This window comes from Chelonia mydas, chromosome 1 (genome assembly GCF_015237465.2).
Source record: "Chelonia mydas isolate rCheMyd1 chromosome 1, rCheMyd1.pri.v2, whole genome shotgun sequence".
In the NCBI taxonomy this organism is placed as follows: domain Eukaryota; kingdom Metazoa; phylum Chordata; order Testudines; family Cheloniidae; genus Chelonia; species Chelonia mydas.
The window spans coordinates 236771173-236791781 of NC_057849.1; the positions used below are offsets into that span (position 1 = coordinate 236771173).

Here is a 20609-nt window from a genome sequence, read left to right on the forward strand (position 1 = left end):
GATTTCTTGGCAATTACTCGGTGTCAATTTCACAATTCCTAGGTGGTGTGATTCCTGAATTAAAAAAATAAAGAATGTTTCTCACCTCAAATTTTGGGCAAGTCACAGCCGGTTTGATTGTTTAGGGTCATCCTTAAGTGATGCATTACTTTCTGCAATTAACATACTAGTTTTCTTTGTTTCAGCTGCCCGTTAGCTCCGTGTTTCATTAATGCAGCTAGTAAAACCTTTCCTAGCAGCAGAGTAACACCACTAATCAGGCTGAGTGACCAGTGAAAGGCAGTCATCACATTTTCATGGGACTACAAACTGCGTCAGGATGAATGATATCACTTCCTGAACGAGCCTGTCTGGTATTAAACTAAACAAAACTCCAACCGCACTTACACTCGCACCTCTCCAAAAATGTCACGCAACACAAAACACCACCAGAGGCTAGACTGTAACAAAGAACTTTTATATGGCACTGGTGCAGGCTAGCATTCACACAAAGTCCCAGATTCTATGGGGAAGCTCATTCTGCTGAAGAACCAGTTTCTGGGGGTGAGCCAGAATTTCCAGATCATCCTGTTTTGAAGAAATGGAGATAGATTTGGTGCTGTGTCTCCTATGAAATGCAGCACATCAGGTCAGCCCAGGGGAGAGGGGACAAAGATGGCTCTGGCCAGATTGTGTACTGCCCAGATTGGAGTGCTTTGGGGGCTTCAGTGACCACTTCTGTAAGGCAGATAGACTCAGAGAATGCTCCAACTGACAGCAGCCTTCCCTGGGCTGCCTACGGCTGCTATGCAGCCCAGAATTCCCATAACACAGGGCAGTGCGAGCACGATCCTCCTGCCCCTGATTCACCTTTAGCTTTGCTCGCATTGACTTCAATAGACTTTGGATTAGGCCTGTAATGAGACAACATCATCCCTGGTGAAACTTCCCTGAAGTCATTGCAGTTACACCAATGATGACATTGGCCCATCGGCACCTCTAAATTGTTTTCTTGCAAGGATAAACTCATTCTAGCAGATCTAAAAAATACACTTGTTTGCTTCTACAGTGAACCCATTAACACATTTATGTTTACCAGAAGTTACTACTAACTGGTGTCACAGATACTGCAATTATTGTCTAGTCTAAGTAAAGAAAATAACTGTGGATAACACTGTGTAGTGAGTGGTAAATGTCAATTGTTGTTAACGACATTGTATATATAGGATCTATCCATTTGGAGTCCATTAATACCTCCTGACACTGGGGTCATATTTTAAGTGCAATACCTTATTGCAGATCTAAAGAAAATTATCCATATCCTTCCAAATGTAAATGGTGTAGTCTTCAACTTCAAAGAGTCAATAAAAGAGCTAATCACCAATTTTGCATGGAAATGTTTTTTTCCAATGTAAAATGGCTTTTTCAACAAAATATAAATTCTCAAGAAATATGTCTATTTATGTCAAAATATTCAGGTTTTCTACAACCAAAACTGAACATGAAAACAGCCTTTTGTTTGTTTTTGTGTTACTGTTATTCTTGCTTGCTTGTTTTTAGGGTTTTGGGGGGTTTTTTTCAAAAGAGCTCAGGACACTGACAATCTTGCCTTATCTGTGGGTACTGAGCATTTGAAAATCTGGGTCTTAATCTCCTTGGGTCAGATTGTTAAAGGGATTTAGGCACCTAAAATGCAGCTAAGCACTTCACATAACAATGAAGGCTCTGAAAACTGATCAGGATAGAAAGCTGCTGCAGCAATTAAAGCAGGCTCTGAGTTGGAGTTGTTACATGGATGCAAATTTAAGAATAAAGGAACTTGTTTAAAAAGAAGTTCTCACTGCATTAATGTCAAGTATAATACAATACCAGTCTGCAGTACATATCCAGCCTGAATTTCTGTTTGAAAATATTTCAGGGTTATAGTACACAGAAACTGGAAACTATCTCTTCAGAAAGTTTGTGAGCCCTCTAGCAGTGTTCACTGGGTTCTGGGTTCCAGAAGCCAACCAGGACACCAGTGTGTATATGTAGCTCAGCTTTGCATATTGTGTTTATTTAGCAGACATGGTTATTTGAACCCCACAGCCTGTGTGGTTCCTTCATAGTTCGTTTGTTGAGTAAAGAGCAAAAGAAACAGGAGTCTAACATCACAACCACAAATCTTATTCACATAACTTAATATGATTTAGTATTAATAGCAGATTCAGGAAGCAGAAATTTTAGAACACCAAAAAGACACAAGAAAACACTGCTAAGATCAAATGAAGAAATACGTACAGCTTTGAGAACATTTTCCACATCCCCAAGAAGTAATTATTGCAAAATTCAAGTAGTTCATACAATCCTTTACATCTCTACTACATCACCAATAAACCACAATGCAGAAAGTAGTCTACTGTAGTGTCTCCAAAAATATACAAATTCAAGGCCTGATCCAATGCCCATTGAGGTCAAAGGGAGTTATCTACTGACTCCAATGGGCTTTGGATCAGTCGCTAAGGCAGCACGCCAAAAACAGTGCAGCTGCCATTGGCAAGGAATTCAAAGGTAGTCACTTTAATCATACTCACATGAAAGCAATCAGATGCACGCTTCTGGGCCTGTCAATCACACAGCAGCTGCTGAGCGCTAAGGAATGAATTTGGAATGATGTCTCTGGAACACTGTGTGTGATCACTGTAAAGAAATAAGAGTTGCAGAGAAATGTTTAGTGATGATGATTTTATGATAATGCACACAAAATGCTTTTTCAAGGAATACTTTTTCTGTTCAGAGAACTATTCTTAGTAGAAAGCACTATTGAGATTTTAAAAATATAGAAAATACAGCAAAACATTCCAAAAATGACAGACAAAAGCATCTATTATCAACATTCAGCTAGACTCTAACAACATGAATGCCACTGACAACAGAACAATTGAGATGAACTCTTAATATAAAGAGGACAACTGTTTAGGGTAATCCCAGAGGCTGTAACTACAACTAAAGGAGCCAGGGGGAACTTACAATGGATATCAGGAAACATGCAATAACAATGATCTCTATTAAAACAGTAGATTAGTCTTCCAGGGTGGTGGCAGGAGCTCTTCATTTGAATAATTTAAAACTGAACAGAGCAAAGCTGGAGAACCTACGGTAGGGAACAATCCTGTACTGACAAAGGGAGATAGAGAAAATGACCTAGGGAAGATGTTCAAAGCCACAAAAGAGAGACAAGCACCCAACGCCTACTGAAAGTCAATGGCATTTGGGCACCTAACTCCCCTTTCTGCCTTTGAAAATCTCCCACAAAAATAATTTTCCATCTTGCATTTCTATCAGTGTGTAAGACTCCTAGATTCACCATAGATGTATGTCTGCTATACACTGACTTCCATCTGCATTCCCTCCTTGAATGCTGTGGACATAAGCAACCTGCCACTCCTGTGACATCATAGAAAACTGTCATGTTAAATGATACTGTGCACCTTCAGAGAGCCTGGACTATTCTCTTAAGAATCATGCACCTCCATATGCAGAACAACATCCCAGGACCCATGCAATGCACTAAATAAATGTATAATTTAGAGTTACCACTGTTTATTAATCTTTGTTACTCTTTTAGTGCTAGACTGTGGAAACTTTACTTATGCTAGTAGGCAGTTACTCACAGAAAGTAACTTCCTGGGGCTCTACATGTGAATTACTGCTCACCAAGTTGAGTAAAAGTTTCATAATCTGGTCCTTAGACTTTACAGACTCGTGTTTTTGATTCATGTTGCCTGAAGCATGGGGATGGTCAGACACAGAGTTTTGATTCAACCCATTATAGAGGCTGAGGTCAGATGCAAAACTGAGAACTGAATTTCCACAAAGTAAGGAGCATCCTCTTTCAGGCTTTTAGTTCACGCTCATCTCTACTTGTAGTATAATAAAGATTACTAGATATACAGAACATCAAAGTGTACCTGAATAAGGACACCCTTAATCACCTCAACCAAGATCTAAGGAGAGGGACCCGGGACCTGATTCAAATTTTTTGCTTCAGTGTAATTACTGCGGACTTACCCTGGAGTGAGAAGTGCATCAGGCCCATCTCTCTCGGCAGAACCCTGCCTCATGTACCCAAGGTAATCCTTTCCAAGGTACTGAGCTCACTCACACTTGTATACCACTCTGAAATGGTGAATTTATTTGCCTATTTCGAATTTCACAGTATGCACAACTTGGCCACTGCAGAACCCCTCACCAGGAACTACTTACAACAATTCCTTGGACTCTTGACAAGGTTCAGATCATGGAGTACAAAGGTTTCTGGGTCTATAGGGAACTTTCTCCTTCCAGCCATACCTATTTTCCTTCCAATCTCTTCTCAACGTTTTTAAATATGGGGACAATGCCATGAAGTAGTTCCCTTCTCCTTCCCACACCCTTAGCAATATTCAAGTCACAGAACCCGGTCTTGCCATTCTGCTTGGTGTTCACTCCATCCTGAAAATGACTTTTGCTGAATGAAGTTCAACTGAATGTCAGACATTTTATTGACATTGACATTAATGTCAGACAGTTATAAAAATGTTCTCCCATCCATACATCCTGAATCTGAGGAAAGTTCAGAACTGGGTTGGAATCCAAACTTCATGGCTTAGACCCTTCTCTACTACATATTGCTATGTTTTGGCCATACTGTCATCATCTCAGCTAAATTGGTGTCACCCTCCAGTTCCTTTGATTCACTGATCCAAAGTATGAGGCTCAAATTCTGATCTCATTTATGCAAAGGAGTTACAGCATTGCTAAACCAAAGTAACTGAGATCACAATCAGGCTCACAGCGGGCCAGATTCTCAGCTGATGTAACACAGCACAGCTTCATTGATTTCAAAAATAATAGCTGTACTTCAGCACTTTTCATCAGCAGCTCTCAAAGTGTCTCACCAAGGAGGCCAGTATCATTATCCTCATTTTACAGATGGGGAAACTGAGGCACAAAGAGGCGACGTGCCTTGCCCAGGGTCACCGAGCAGGAGAGTGGCAGAGCTGGGAAGGTCTCCCGAGTCCCATTCCAGTCATTTAATTGCCAGCCCAATAGAGCTATGCCCATTTAAAGCAGCTAAGAATTGGACCCTGAGTGTTTGATTCTGCTCTCAGTTACTCTGTTTTTAGGATGGTGAAACTCCATTGACTTCAACAGTTTTATGCCAGTGAGATCAGAATGGGAGACTGTTACTTTGGATCACAAAAAACAAACAAACAAACAAAAACTGGAGAGTGGCTGTTGAGTTGGGAGCTCATTCCAGTTAAGGCTGGACATCTTTGCCTGTAAATTTTTAATCTTCAACAGTAGTGCTGCCAGTGTTGGCTTTCTTGCAAATTCATTTTTTTCACTGAGTTGTGAGACTGGAAGCAGGAAACCATCTTTAAATAACCAGTCTAGGTAAAGTATTTCTTTGTTTATTCAGTTCTTCCAGATTTCTTTTTTCCTTCAGTTTTTATGGCTGGATTGCCATGTAGTTTATTTACATAGGAAGACATTACTGAGGGAGGGTTTAAATAAAGCATTCCAAGATTTCCTCACACGTTCAATCATTTTCAACAAAGGAAGCCTTTAATTATAATGTCTGGCAAATAAGAGTTGCTGATAGAAAAGAGGGATATGGGCAGCACAGTCCTCATCCAGTGTTACCCAAACAGGTGTCTGTGCAGTTTGTTTTTCATGCAATCTAGGTTTTGTTTAAAGCAAGTCTCTTTCACTGTTCATCTTACCACTTACAAACAGTTTATTAAGATGCAAAGATGAACATCAAATAAATAACACTGCTAGACACCTTTTGAACTAAGCACATGCTTAATTTTAAGCACACGCTTAAGTCTCATTGACTTCAACTTAGGCACGTGCTTGAGTGGTTTGCTGAACAGGGAAAAGCTTAAGAAACATGCTCAAGTGCTTTGCTGAAGCAGGCTCATATTTCTTAAAGCTTTTTGCCTGCATTCAGACAAAATTGCTTCAGCTACTTTAATTATCTAAATTTCTGTATTATTGTATTGCAGTAGCTCCTAGCAGCCCCAATCACGGACCAGGTGCTCTACAAACATAGAACCAAAAGGCAGTCCCCAGCCCCAAAGAACTTACAATCTCAGTAGAAAATGTGTGAGACAAAACATGAGAACTTTCAGATCAAAAGCTCATTTTCTGAGAACTTCACAAGTGAGGGAAGCAAGGGGCTAGAGTCAAAGTGCCATCTCAACCACAGCTGAAGCACAGGTCTTTTACTGTGGTCCTATAATTATTAGGACACAGCCCACAGGACTTCAGTGAAATACTCCCCCACCCCTCAAAAATGTACGTGTTTATTTATCACTGTTAGTTCACCAGGGTTATGGAGTAGCTCAGCCCATTCAATGGAGCTTCGTCTTTCTGGGAGAGTTGGTCTGAAGAGGAATTTAATGATGCAGAAAAATATCAACACTTATTCATGCCTTATGGGAATTTGGGGGGTAGGAAGGAACCATTCCACCCAGTGGTATTTCGTGTATGAACTACACCTTGTGAGGCCACACAGACTGCCAAATGGAACTCATTGATCATCCTCATGATGCTCCAGCTGTATTCAGGAGCTGGAAGTGGAGAGAGAGAGGAGGGGAAAAGCACAGTATTCTCAGTGCCCAAAGCCTTTGCCTAAGCATCTACTGTGTGTGCTGGGGATCTCCTCACAAGTAAAGAGAAAAGAAATCCTTCCCCAACAGTCTCTCCTTGGAGACTCAAGGCTGGAGTAGCTGCTTAATGGCTTGCATGCTCACCCACCCAGTGGTGTACCTACTTCTGCCCTGCTCTCAGTTCCCTGGACGTGGCAGCATGCATAATGATCCTCTGGAACTGGGCATGGCTCCACAGTGTACAGGAGTCTGCACTACCCACACAGATTCTCCAATAGCCTCCTGATCTCTGCAGCAGGCTGACCCCAATTCCTTTGCAGATAAGGCCCTCCACACTGACAGGGGCTGCAGAGGCAGGATTTCCCAGTAGAAATGAGCATCACTGATGTGATGATTACACCTGAGCCTACAAGCCCTTGCATGGTGCAAGGAGGACAAGCCGGCTGTGTCCAGAGACTAAGAAGCACAGCCACTCCTGTAAGATTAAGCGCTAGGTATAGTCCACCACACTGAGCAGAAGTAAGTTACAAGTCCTTCGTTACAAGCAGGCACACAAAAGGGTGACACATAGGGCTGCCTGAGTGGACATGGGCTGGAATCCTCGGCATGCAAATTAGGCACTTGTTTCCTTCTTTGACCTTATTCCTGCTACTTAGCAGAAGCCATTTTGTAATCACACAACAACACTCACATTAATACAAGTTCATCATCCCCTGCTCCTTCCATCTTGCTCACTTTATACCCCAGGCTACTTTCTACGTGCAATGCTCCACACCTGCCCCGAGCAGGGTCAGTGCAGGGCTGATGCTCTGACGGAAGTCAATGTTCAAGCTCCCTTTGACTTCAGTGGGAGCAAGGTCAGGCCAAGCATATTCCAGAGCAGCCGTGTGTTTCTGTGAAATGATATCTTCTTAGCAAAGCAGCAACATGTGCTGTAAGGAAGAGCCAACAAGAGAAGGAATTTCCCTCTCAGATTGGGACCTGAAAGGATAAACATTTTTAAATTAAAAGTCAAAACATGCCATGTTTCTCTCTGCAGAGCTGTAAATTGAACATAAGCTCTTGTACAACTTTGGCAGTAGATAAAGCCTTGTCTCCAATTAAATACCCTATTGGAGCAAACCCTTTTACGGCTAATAAAAAAATCCTAAATTACTTGCAAAGCTGCATCTCCCAGATATTCAGTCTGCTGGCTAACTGCAAACCTTCCAAACGATCGGCTGCCGACTGCATTAATGATAGCAGGATGTGGAGTTCATTGTCCCTTTTGGAAAAGATTTAGGAATGCTCGTAGCTGTGATCCAAATATTAATACCCGTAAAGAATTAGTGCATAATGAGGCAAGATATGGTCATTTGAACAGGAGGCAAATGGAAACTGATTCAAAGAATTATTTGGCAGAAGTTAAAATCATCTGCATTAGCAGATAATAGAATCTACTCAAAATGAGAAAACGGATGCAACTGAAAGATGATGAGTCAGTAGCAGTAAAAACATTAGCAATGTCTCTTCTGAGGCTGTGATTTTTCTTCTGTTTTAAAACTTGGTCATTAGACATGGAAACAAAGCCGACACTGGAGCGGGTGGGGGTGGAAGCTGCAACAAACATGAATTAATGTTTGGCAAGCTATATCCTTTTAAGGAATAATTAAATGAACATGCTTCCAAGAACTGTGTGACTGACAATTGTAGTGCCACCATTAAAAGTTACTAGTTGTAGATCCTGCTGTTCACAGCTTCAATGAAAATAAAAAGGGGCTAGCATAGAGAACCATGTGAAAATGAAGGATTTCACCCAGCAGAGGTTTTTTGTGAACCTTTCCTATGGTTTCATTTCACATGGGTTTTTCACTAGACATGGGCCTGAAGGAAAACCCCAGACAAGAACAGCCTCAAACTTCGGGGAAGTTTGGATCTGGATCTTCATTGTTAGTCCCCTGTGTCATCACCATAATGAGTGAGAGTGAAACCTCAGGTCTGAATGCTCCCAAACTCTGCAGAGTTGTGGATCTGGTTCCACTTCTACATTCTGAGACACAGGGCAATTTTAGGTTTGCACCCAATGAGGTTTTTATTTTAGCTTCCAATTTAAACTAAATCACACTTTCTTAGTGAGACATGGCCAAAATCACCAGATTTCAACTCTTCACATTCATTTCCATGGTTTTGGTGCAAAACTTTAAACTGATCCAGATTTACTTGGAAGGTACCAAATCCTTAAAATTCCAGCTCAGACTAAACCCCCTCTGAACTCATCGTGAATTAGGACTGAGTAAGAGGAAACTCAGGGTGAGTAAAAATTAAGGTCTGTTTCAATTTTCTAATGATACCTGTCAGAGCCAAGTTTTATGTGGTTTTAAATTTCATTATAAACTTTTTGCACAGCTCTGTTAATAGAGAGCAGGACTGTGCATTCCTCATTTATGCGTCAGGAAGTGCTCACCAACACACACTTGCAAATCCAAGTGTTCAAAAATCATGAGTTGACCCCCCTCAAAAAATCAGAGCTTGGTTTAAAAATCGTGAGGGTTTGTTTGTTTGGTTTTGTGTTTTTTTAAAAGCAAAGCTCAAATGGTCTGGCTGAAAATTTTCCATCTAAACCTTTTTTCAGTGAAAAATTAGGTTTTTGAGAAAATGAAAATGTATACACAAAGTGTCTGCTTTCCTCAAAAAATTCATTCTTTCATTAGAAAACTTAAATATTTTGGTTTTCAGGCAATTTTTCCCCCCCCAGCAGTTTTTGTTTTAAACACCAGTCTGTTTTCAGTTTGGGGGTGCTCATGTTTTTATGAAAAGTTTAATTTTTCCACGAGGGAAACCACACCCCTTCCAAAAGGAAGGGGGTCAGATAGAGGAATTTGGCTCAACTTGGGGGAAAATTTAAAGACTCTCACCTGGGAAGAGAAATGCCCTCCTCAGGTACACACATCCCATAGGTGGGGTCTAATACCCTAGGAACGCATGCCAAAGCCAGGGGGGAAAGGGGTGGGCAAATCCCTTCCCCACCTGATGGCAGGTAAGTGGAGTCCAGGAGAAACTGTAAGGTTAAGATCATCCTTGGAGGGAACCAAGTCTACTCTGACCACCCAATCTGATCAATGGGGTGCTCTTTATACCATCCAATGGTGGGGCAGGGAGGTCCTAATGCACAGCCAGGATAGCTGACACATAAAGGGATGTAGTATGACTGCCCTCCTCTTTCCCTAGCAGATCAAAGAGAGGAAGGAGTGGCTGGCTCAGGTCAACATTTCAAACCCAGAGGTTTTAGGGTGACAGAGCAGGCAGAGGAAAAGTCCCCATGTGTACCCATCCAGTGTGATCTAAATGGGAAAGATGTGACAGATTTGAAGTGGCTCTGTCACATTTTCTGAATACTGTATGTCAGTTTGGCTAGGTGAATGTTTAGTATACAATATATGATGTTTAAATCAATAAAGAGTAATAGAGCTGCTGTATCTCATCAGTCAGTGTTATAACTTCCCTAAGGTACTGGAGGAGTTCCCCTTTCTCTGTTCATCTTCAGACAGGGCAGAAATGTGGCCATTTAGGGAACATGCCTGTGTCCAATTATGAATTCCATTTCACTTCATCAACACTGTCCATGATTGTAACTTCTAATGTAGATTACAGTTTCCATTTTGCAGCAGAAAACAGGCTATGCCCAGGAAACTGAAACAAGGCAAGCAAGGAGCCATCAGCAGTGAATGGCTCTTACCCGCTTGAACAATGGGGTCCCTTCCAGCGTGGCCTTTTGCCTCAGGAGTTGGGTTCCATCACAGAAACCTGTTTGTGGACAAAGGGGGTTCTGGAATCCTCCCCAGCAGGAGCATATGACTTGAACAGCTGTGGTGTTTCTCCAGCTGACCACCTGACAAGCGGGTTTTAAAGTCTGTTTTTAAAAGAGACCTGTTCTTGAGCATTGCTAGAACCAGAAGACTGAGCAAGAGGCGTGGGGGGCCAAATGGACCTGGCCTCCCTGAATGACACTGACCAAACCCCAAAAGATTCTCTGGACTGGTGGGGACTCTGAGGGAGGGAAGGTGTTTGTCTTTTTGTCATAGATCCGTATCTCTCCCATGCTGTCTAAAAGTAAGGTGTGTGTATATAGTTAAGAAGTTCCTTTGCAAGCCTGTGTGTTCCTTGCTTTAACTGTTACATGTCTCTGAAACATTAAACTATAAACGGGAGTGCCCATGAGGGAGATGGTGCATAAGATGGTGGGGAAGCTCAGACGGTTTGGCAGTGGTTTCAGGACTGAGGGCCCTTGGACTGTACAGTCCGACATCCCAAGGAGGGGTACTAGGTATAGGATCTGCACCCAAGAGTGTGCCAAAGAGGGCAGAACTAGAGGCAGTGTCTGGATGCTGCCCAGAACCGGTGGACTTGGAAGCAAGTAGGATCCAAAGACTGAGTCCATAAAAACAGACTGGTGACTGCCCACTAGAGGGACTCAAGTAGGCCTGTAACATACCTGATTCACAATAAAATCCCAGCAGCTGGCAACATTGCTAAAGGCAGAACTGTCTAGTCCAGACTGAGAAGATCATCCTAGGATATCTTCTGTGCTGCTGCAGTGAACAGACTGTCAGCCTTTCTACCTGTTAAACCCCATTTTCAGGGAGCGTACAAATAGGGATGAGTGAATTGGTCCAGATAACATATGAACTAACCTAAATCTTTCCCCCCAGAATAGATTTTTTTGAGACTTAAAAAAGTTTGATTAACATTATTTGTTAAGTTTAGTTATTTTTCGTGCTCATGTGCCTTTGCCTTTCTACTTCTGTTGGAACTAGGAAGAAGTGCCATGGTATTACAAAGATGACTGTTGTCACAGTGCAGCAAAAATTCCACAAAATAATTAATAGCAGTACGACATACCCAGATACCTTCACTCATTTGGAAAGAATCATCCTAATGGCTTGTTTTTAAAGTGGCTAAGTCTCTAGTATATCTAAAGTGTGAAGGTTGCAGACAGCAAAAAGTCTTCCTCTAGCAATTGGTTCCAGTGACTAAAACAACTTGCTACTTCCTTCCAGCTAATGGAGCTCTCTTTTAGCTCAAATAGTAGAGACTTGTCATTTTGATGCGAGGTCCTGGGTTCCATCTCCACTGCCAATCATTCAGTCTATATGAATGTGGTAATGGCTTGTTACTTGGACATTGCCAACCCTGATCCTATAAGCTTCCAGCACTAAAACCACAATTTTCTTTAGCTTCAGAGAATGTATGTAGAGCACCAGAATGTCAATAAGATACTTAGGGACCTTAAATATCAACACTTAAATCTTTAACTCAGTCCATGCCAAAAATGAGCCTGAACTTTAGGGAGGGGCAGTGTGTTCTCCGCTACAACGATGGCCAGCTCTGTTAGCCAGTGCTGATAAGAAGGGACAAGGTCCTGCCTTCTCTATCCCAATCCCTTTGAGATGGCTTGTGACCTAACAGGTGCCAGCAAGGGGAAGAAAGAATATCTAGTTTATAGTTTGCAAGTATGGTAGATCGTGTAAATTAAATACTCAGACTTCCCAGCAGTCTCAAAAAATGTCCTGTGTGTTTAGAGCTCTCTGAACTTTTCCAAATCAGATCAGTCCAGCCTTCTGGAGTACACCACATTTGAAAACTCAAGGTACAGTTTCAATACTTCGTTACTCATGGGCCATGTGAATAAAATTAAATGATGTGCAATGGGGACATTCTTCATATGAAAAATTATATGTCATCTCTACCGCTTTTCAAATGGAAGGGACAGGCTGATGTACTGTCGGTGAGTATCTGACGAGAAACAGCAGTGATCTATTTGGAGATGCCTGAGCCCAAGCTACTCATTTGGATTGTTAGCTCTGTTACCAAATGGTATGAAATATTTCATAAAATCTATGTAACACATACAAGCTAAGTGCAAATGATGAAAGAAATCAGCAAGGGAAAACAGGCCAGAGAGCTGTTATGATGGAAGAATAGCAGCTGGGAAAACTGAAGTCAACCCAGCTATGTTATTTTTAATTAAAAATAAACACTGACTTTGTTGCCAAGGGATTGCTTAGCATTCCATTGATTTTTTTGTTTTGTTTTTGTTTTACTTTATTCTTATCAAGTATTTACAGATTTGCAGACAGCCCATGGTCATAAAATTGGGTTAGTACACAGTGTTGTACAGCCATCTAATTTTATGTATGACATTTTTAATAGAAAAATTATATTTGTTTTAATTTCCTCCCATGAATGAGGAGAATATTTTGATTCAACACAGCATTCTAATAGTCTAACTATTGTTTTTAATCTTTTGTTAATTATTTCTTCATCGGCTGGGATCTAACCATCTTGTCCAGCGATATAGGTGGGACCCCTAGTAACTTCAGTTTGAATTGCATGTGTGCAGCTGATGGTCTCATCAGGACCCTCTCACCATGTTAACTAAGGGCTTGTCTACACAGAGCAGCAATTGGCACAACGGAGGTGTGATTTTTTAAAATGTGCACTAATGTGCTGCACACTAATGGGTCCACGTAAACCTTGATAGAGTGTATTAAAAGTTCCCTAGCGCACTTTAACATTGTTTGAAATAGAACTACATAAAAGTGCATTATGGAACTTTTAATGCACATCAGCAGGGTCTACTGGAACCAATTAATGTACAGCACATTAGTGAACTTTTTTAAAAATCGCACCTCAGTAGGGCACATTGCTGCTCTGTGTAGAGAAGCCCTTAGGTTTCATCTGGCAGGATCCTCTCAGGCCAACATTGCTCCTTTTGGGCAAATCTTGGGGCAAGATTCTCTCACCACTGGCTATGAATAGTGTCCACTGTAGAGAATAAACTTTACTGCAAATACCCATCGACTTCAGTTAATGTTTACTTAATAAGGACTGAGCAGAAACTGAACAAGGACCTTTACTTCCCAATTTGCCTGCTTTTAGGCAAATTGGGAAGTATAGGTCTTTATTCAGTTTCTACTCAGTCCTTATTGAATAAATGTTAACTGAAGTCGATGGGCATTTGCTTGAGTAAAGAGCGTATAAAAAACTTTAGGACCTCGAGATTTGGTACAAGTTTTTCATACACTCCAATGGAGATATTCAAGTCAACCCCATCAACCTTTTCTCTCTCTTCTGTCCTCCATGCTTTTAGCCCGTGTCTTCTGTGCTCTCATAGAATCTTGGGTGCTAGAATCTATGTGCTTTCATAGAATCTTCTCCTATGAATTTCCTATTGGAAGAACCTTACTTTAACTCTTAACCTCACTGACTTTCATCATCTCATTTCAAATCTTATCTGAGATCAAGACTTCTCTCCCTTGCGTATAACTGTTAATTTCTCTCTTCATCTGCTTTATTATTTAACTTGGTAACTGTATGGTTTAATTCAGTAAAATGTTTTGGGATACAGTTTTTATAAAAGTCAATATAGAAAATAGGGGTCCAATCCCAGAGTCCTCCACCACTTATATTTCCTACTGATTCCAGTGAGAATGCAAAATCAGGTCGTTACATCATATTGCATTGTGTTGTTGTTGGAGGCAATGTAACAATGAAGGAAAGAGAGCACTGATGGGGTTGCAGAAGGAATTTTCTCATACTTTGCATTTTTGAACCAAAAAACCACACACAGCAGACAAAGCAATAGATTTGTTTTGACTCCAGGATGGTGATTTATAAAAATTGTTACCTCCGTGAGTGAAAGAGAGTTCAAAGCATTGTTAGATGGTCAAATCATGGTTAGAAGGAAAGCAAATAACTGTTTTAAACTAAAGTGAGGAAAAGGAATGATCTGACTGGAGACAATAAGCACCAAATACTTACTCCTCATGCAGTGATCATCTGGCTACAGAAATCAAAATGGGAACTGCCCAAATTAATCTCCCAATCAAGATTCCACTACAGTTTAAATAGCACTTTTTGCTTCCATTTAGGATTTGGGGAGGAGTGAGTGTGGCTTGATATAAAGGTGGTAACAGCTTCTGGAGGCATATTGCATTGTTTACCTGTCACAAAGGAGGTACACTTTCTGTGGACAATAGGTGGGGTTAAATACAGTTGTAAGGGAGGAGAAGGAAACTCAGCTGAGGTTTAAAATGGAAATGGGGGATAAGGAGAACCCTGGTTGGGCGGAAGGAGCTGTGACAAAGTTACCATCAAAAAGTTCTATAAGTCTTTCATACAGTAGAGCAGTCACATCACTGAGGAATATTCTGGTGGCATCCCTGTGTTTTGACTTGCTGGAGGTCTCCACTTGTTGTGTAATGAATGACGATAGCACTTTTGTCTTTCATATCACAGGACATAGTGAAGTGCTGTCCTGCTAGTGAAAACACAATTGAGTGCCTACCCGAGTGTGACTTTCAAAGTATTAAAAATATCCACATGTTCCATTTTTGTCTGGTGCACACAAAAAAGGAAAAGCTGTTTACAGCCTTTTGATACTTCGCTTTTTCCCATGGGAAACTAGTTGATGTTGACTGCTGACAACTCAAATAGTTGACGACACTCTGGGCTAGTTTATTAACCTTGTGCCCTAGTGCCATTTGTTTAAATCAACTCCTCTGTGATATTTATTTATTAATCTATGCCTTTCTAGTGTGCCCCTCAAAGTGGCATGTGGACATCCATTCCAATTCAGCAACTTTAATCCATGAAAACTGACTTTGCTATTGGGTAGTTAATATTTTTGTTATTTATTTCCATTATTGGGCTGTCCTTGGTACTTACTTAAAATATACAAGCATACAAAAATAAACTGACTCTCCAGTGCCAATATACCTAATTTCTCCCAGTATACAATACATGAAGCCACATAATGGAAACAACATGCCCATTTAATACATTCAGACTTTATGTTCCAACTGGAAACCTGGCTGTAAAGAAGTTCACCTGGTTATGTAACATGATGGCTAAACTGACCATGTCCTCCTTGGCTGATCCACGTAATGGATAAGAATCTATTACCACTGTTAGCTAATGCAGTAATGCTTTAAGCTCAAGAGACAGAGGTCTGTGCTTTGGTGCTGAACATCCTGGATCCTGTCTCTGCTTACAACTGAGGGGAACGTTATTACATTTATTAATTTAAGAAAAAACAATAATAAAAGTGAGAGAGCCAAATTTGTTATAGTTATAAGTCCCATGAATATATATTATACATGTGTTTATAACTACTGTGCCAAAATGCAGAGGTGGTATGTAAAGGGGTATAAGAGGGAGGGAATCAACATCAATTTACTGCTGTATACAATAATTGTAAAAGGTAGCTAAATTCAATTTTAATACTTTTGGGTAAAATGAAGGTGTTTTATCTAAGGCTCATTTTAGACAGTTTAGGAGCAAGACATGATTAGAGAGAAGCAGAGAAAGAGAAAGACAGTTTAGAGAGATTAGATATCTGTGGCAGTATATTTTTGAGTTTAATCCACAAAACTACATTTACCCAAACAGTTACATTGTTCTCCTCAAACCCATTCATCATCTCCCAGATATTTTTCTATTTTTAACTTTTAAGCACTGGAGTGCCGAAACCTCCTGAATAACGATCATCTTGGGATTGCTTAGCTGGAATTTAGAAAGGCCAACAATTCTTCCAGATACTCCCCCTTTGACTTTTTCCCATAGATTTTAAAACTGCCTTGAAATGCCTGGAATGCTTACTCTGAACTGCAGAAACAATGCCTTTATGTGACAATATCTCAGATCTACTCACTTAGCAGTGAGACTGTGAAAAATAACAACAGTGTTCCTTTAATGTATTTATTTTTGAGTGATAACTGATTTCCATTTTATATTATTAAAAATGAGAAACCAAGTAATTACCAACGTTTTCTATGTGAAGTTGGTGCTGGTGTTTGATTGTAAACCTTAGACAATAAAGTCTTCCTTTGATCTGCAAAATAGGTACAGCACTGTTATCAGACACGAAAGCTTCCTCACCAACCTGTTTCAGCTCTAACCTGGAGGGATAGCATAAAGTCAGTCTTGATTGCCATTTAACACTTGGCCTCTCTGAGCTTTTCAGCATGGGTGCCAAAAATCAGGGTGGTGCCTTTAGCAAACTGTGATTTAGCCCACTAGTGATTGGACTGAGACTAGTGATTTAGCACCCAGTACTGCCACCCACACTCATGCTGAAATCAATGGGGCCAGTTGATAAGTAAAGCATTACTCAACATGAGCAAGTGTGGAAGAATGCCATGTAGTATAGGCCTTCACATAATAACTGCTCTTTTCTAAGTTAAGGTTTTATAATCTCTTGTCATTTGTAAGTGCAGCCCTATCTGTAATCATCATTAAGTAAAAATCATTAATTTTTTCATTTCTATGTAATCTATGTATATGGTCTCCATTGCCATGGTATCTGAGCATCTCACAATCTATTTAATGTATTTATCCTCACAAAACCCCTGTGAGGTAGGAAAGTACTTTTATCCCCATTTTGCAGAAGAGAAACTCAGGAGGCTAAATGACTTGCCCAAAGTCACATGCAAAGTCCATTGGGGAGGAGGAACCTAAACCCAACTTTCCTAAGCCAGTGCTCTAACCCCTAAACCATCCTCTCTCATTTAGTATCTTAGTTTAGGTGTGTGTATGAAAAAAAGTCTTTAACTGAAGGATGCAAATATCTCATTTTCAAGATTGATTTATTTAAATTCTTTTTGGGGGAGGGGAGGGGGAGGGGACTGGACACCATGCAAAGACGGACAGTTAGCGAATGGGGTAAAGAGATTTTGTTGCGTAACAAAATGGCCTCTTCACCACAAACAGTAATTCGTATGAAACTGAGTTCTCCATCTGAACCAGAACCGAAGTAATAGTCATCATAGGGGTTTTTTTCCTGCCAGCACACAAAACTCCAGGCACCTGTTTGGCCAACCAAAGTCTGCATCCAAACAATTAAAACTGAGAGTACAGGAGGAAAATAAAACAATAAAAAAGATGGGTCCCAATGTTGCCCTATCCCTAACATATACTACTCCTGGGGGAATTCTGCATCACTGCACAAACACGGAATGAATGTCCGCCACAGATTCTCTTCCCCCACCCCTGCAAAATAATTGATTCTGACAGGCTTGATGTGGTGCCAGAAGAGAGAGGAGCTGGTTCAAGAACAAAGAAGCCAGCTGTGGAGTGGGGGGGGGCACACTGTGGGGCCAGGTGAGGAGGCATGGGATATGGGGGAGAGAGAACAGGGCACATGTAACTGCTGGGTGGTCACACCGACAGGGGATTCAGAAGGGTTGTGGGGGGACAGATTGAGACGGGGTCACAGGAGCTAGTGGGGTAACAACATTGAGCCAGGGGATGAATGGGAGTGAGGGTGCTGGGCCATATGGGGACAGGAAGAGTGGGAGTAGCTCAGTGGGGGTGCAGGGACACATGGGGACAGGGGCAGCTATGCCTGGCTGAATAGGGAGTGAGGGTGCATGGACACATGGGGATATGTGTAGATATGCTTGGCTGAATTGGAGGGGCTCAGAGTCAGCCAGGGTCTGCATGGGGGAGGCTCCCCAACTCCCTAACCATCCCTCCCCCCCCACCCCAAAAAACCTGTTCCATACTTCTCCCATCCACAGCCAACAGCCTTCCAGGGTTCACTCCCTGGCTCCTTTCAAGCAATTACTTCCATTGCCCTCAGCTCCTCCGTTACCCTGACTCCCCCAAGCCTTTGCACTGCTTCTGGGGGAAATACATTTTTGTTTTGTAGTTTAAATGAATTATTACTCAAAGTTCTGTATTAATATGCCTAGTAAGGAATCTATTTGTCAAAATACATTTCCTGAATCTTTTTTGTTGTCTATATTGTTACAGACATACTTGATGATGGGTATTTTGAAATAAATTAGCAAAATAATTGAAACTGGCATGATTATATTGTGTTATTTTGACAAATAAAATATGCAGAATTTTAAAATATTGTGCACAGAATTTTAATTTTTGGCACAGAATTTTATTGTTTTTGGAGCAGAATTTCCCCAGGAGTAATATACAGTAACAATAATAAACTTAATGGGATTTAAATAATCTTATTCAAATGGGGTTTCATGTGTTCAGAAGAGAGCAGAATTTGACCCAACATGTGAAATGACAACAAACAGTCAAACCTCTCTTTAGTCAACCATAGAAAACATGATTTATCAGCCTCCTAAATTGGCCAATAGTCTCAGCTTGGGACAGATTTAATAAAGGCTCAGTCAGGCATCTATATGAAAGCTGAAAATGGTGTTTAATCAGCTTTTATTAAAACTGTCCCATAATCAACGTTCTTATCTAATTATGACACAAAAAGGGAACTAGGACTGGAATTTTTCTTTTTTAAAAAAGAGGAAATCCAGAGGTAAGATGAAATGTGGTGCAAGTTAGAGGTCTGTACACAAATTTCTCTTGATGTAGACTTGGATGTTCTTACACCTAATTACAGCCACTCCGCTAACAGGCAAGGATGTCGAAGGGAATAACTGGAATTCACAGGATTTGGAAGGTGTAAGTTAAAGTAGCCTCTACCACACTGTAAGATACAACTCTTCGCAGCTCCTCAGGATGGCAATTACACCAACTTGGAGTCCCTTGCACTTTGACAGAATGGATGTAAGTCAGTTGAATTGAGTCTAAGGGACTATGCTACAATCAAAGGTGTGACTGCAGCTCAGGTAGGTATACCCACTCTATCTTTAATCTAGTTAGTGTGGCTAAAATAACAGTGGCACAGACCCCAGCATGGACCAGGAATGTGAGTATGTACCCCTAAGTCCAGGCAAGCTAATACAACTGAAGTCCACACCACCCTGTCTTCACTGATATTTTTAAGCCGTGTTAGCTAGATTAGAACTACCCGAGCTGCAATCACACATCCAACTGCAGTACAGACATACCCTAAGTTAGTGGAATGGAGTTTAATTTATATTACCTTATGTGTAAGCTCTGAATGCTTCTCCCCTCACCCCTGCCCAAGTTCTTCTGTGGTTTTGTCACCCCCTCTCCCCCATTTTTTTTATTGTTTCTGCTGGTACAGCTTGGGACTGTGTAATAATGACACAGTACTGGATGATTATTTTTCTGCAGAACTCAGGGATAAAGTTAGCTTCTTTCCAAACTAAATACAAAGAGAAACCACAACATTTTGGTGTAGCTGGAATGTGGTAACACACTACAAGTACTGTACACCCATAAGTGCACCAGGCCTGAGTATTTAAGTACATTTTCCAGAATAATATCTGTAGGATAAAGAAAGAACACTGTTCTTTAATTTTGTAAAATGTAAAGGGTCAAATTGAGAAGTGATTCCACTGGGAGTCTAATTTACACCATCTCTGTCCCCCCCACCCAACACATACATTAGAGCAACTTAAAATATAAACCTTCAGGACTCACATTCACTTGCCAACATGTACCTTTATAAATCACCTCTGAATTTGGTCCTCACAGTTCCCAGCATAGAGGGCATACCAGAGACCTGGCAAAGGGAATGGGGTGTGGCCAGAGCATAAGTGAACTCTGGTCACCCCAGCTGCTGCAAGGACCATGACTACAGCTGGCTATTACTTAGACAAGCCCCATGGCCACTCTAAGTTGTACAGGGAACCAAACAGGCCACACAACTGGGGGAACCACAGTTGCTCCCTACCACTCTCAGATCCTATCTTGTCCAGACCTGAAGATAGGCACCAAGAGGTAAAAAATTTAATTCTGTTCTCAGTGACATTGGAACAATGTTGTAGATGCTGCATCATACAAACTGGTATATTCTGAGTGACTTCTGAGAGTCTGATTCTGTCCTCAGTCTAGTTTTACACCTATATAACTCCACAGACTTAAACTATTTAAACAAACTGTTTCACAGCCTCAAAGATAGATCTTTATAAATTAAAGTTAATATACATAGGACCTGATTCTACTACCTCCCATGAAGTCAATGGTAAAACTCCTGTGGAATTCAATGGGAGCAGGATTTGGCCCATGACTAGATATTGGTGTGTCTATATTCTCTATGGAGTTCCAGGATCTCATCAT

General features: G+C 41.0%; 1 protein-coding gene across 27 annotated transcripts in view; it reads right to left on the minus strand.

The window, feature by feature from the left end:
• The window catches only part of CALD1 (caldesmon 1), a 237455-nt gene that overhangs the window by 138204 nt on the left and 78642 nt on the right, over positions 1-20609 (minus strand). For 26 of the 27 annotated variants that reach the window (XM_027822998.3, XM_043539537.1, XM_043539495.1 and 23 more), the window contains one exon: positions 2553-2658. The gene's annotated coding sequence lies outside the window, so the exon portion shown is untranslated. Of the gene's footprint in view, positions 1-2552; positions 2659-7773; positions 7853-20609 lie in introns of those variants that run through there. The other variant, XM_043539458.1, reaches the window with a different exon arrangement.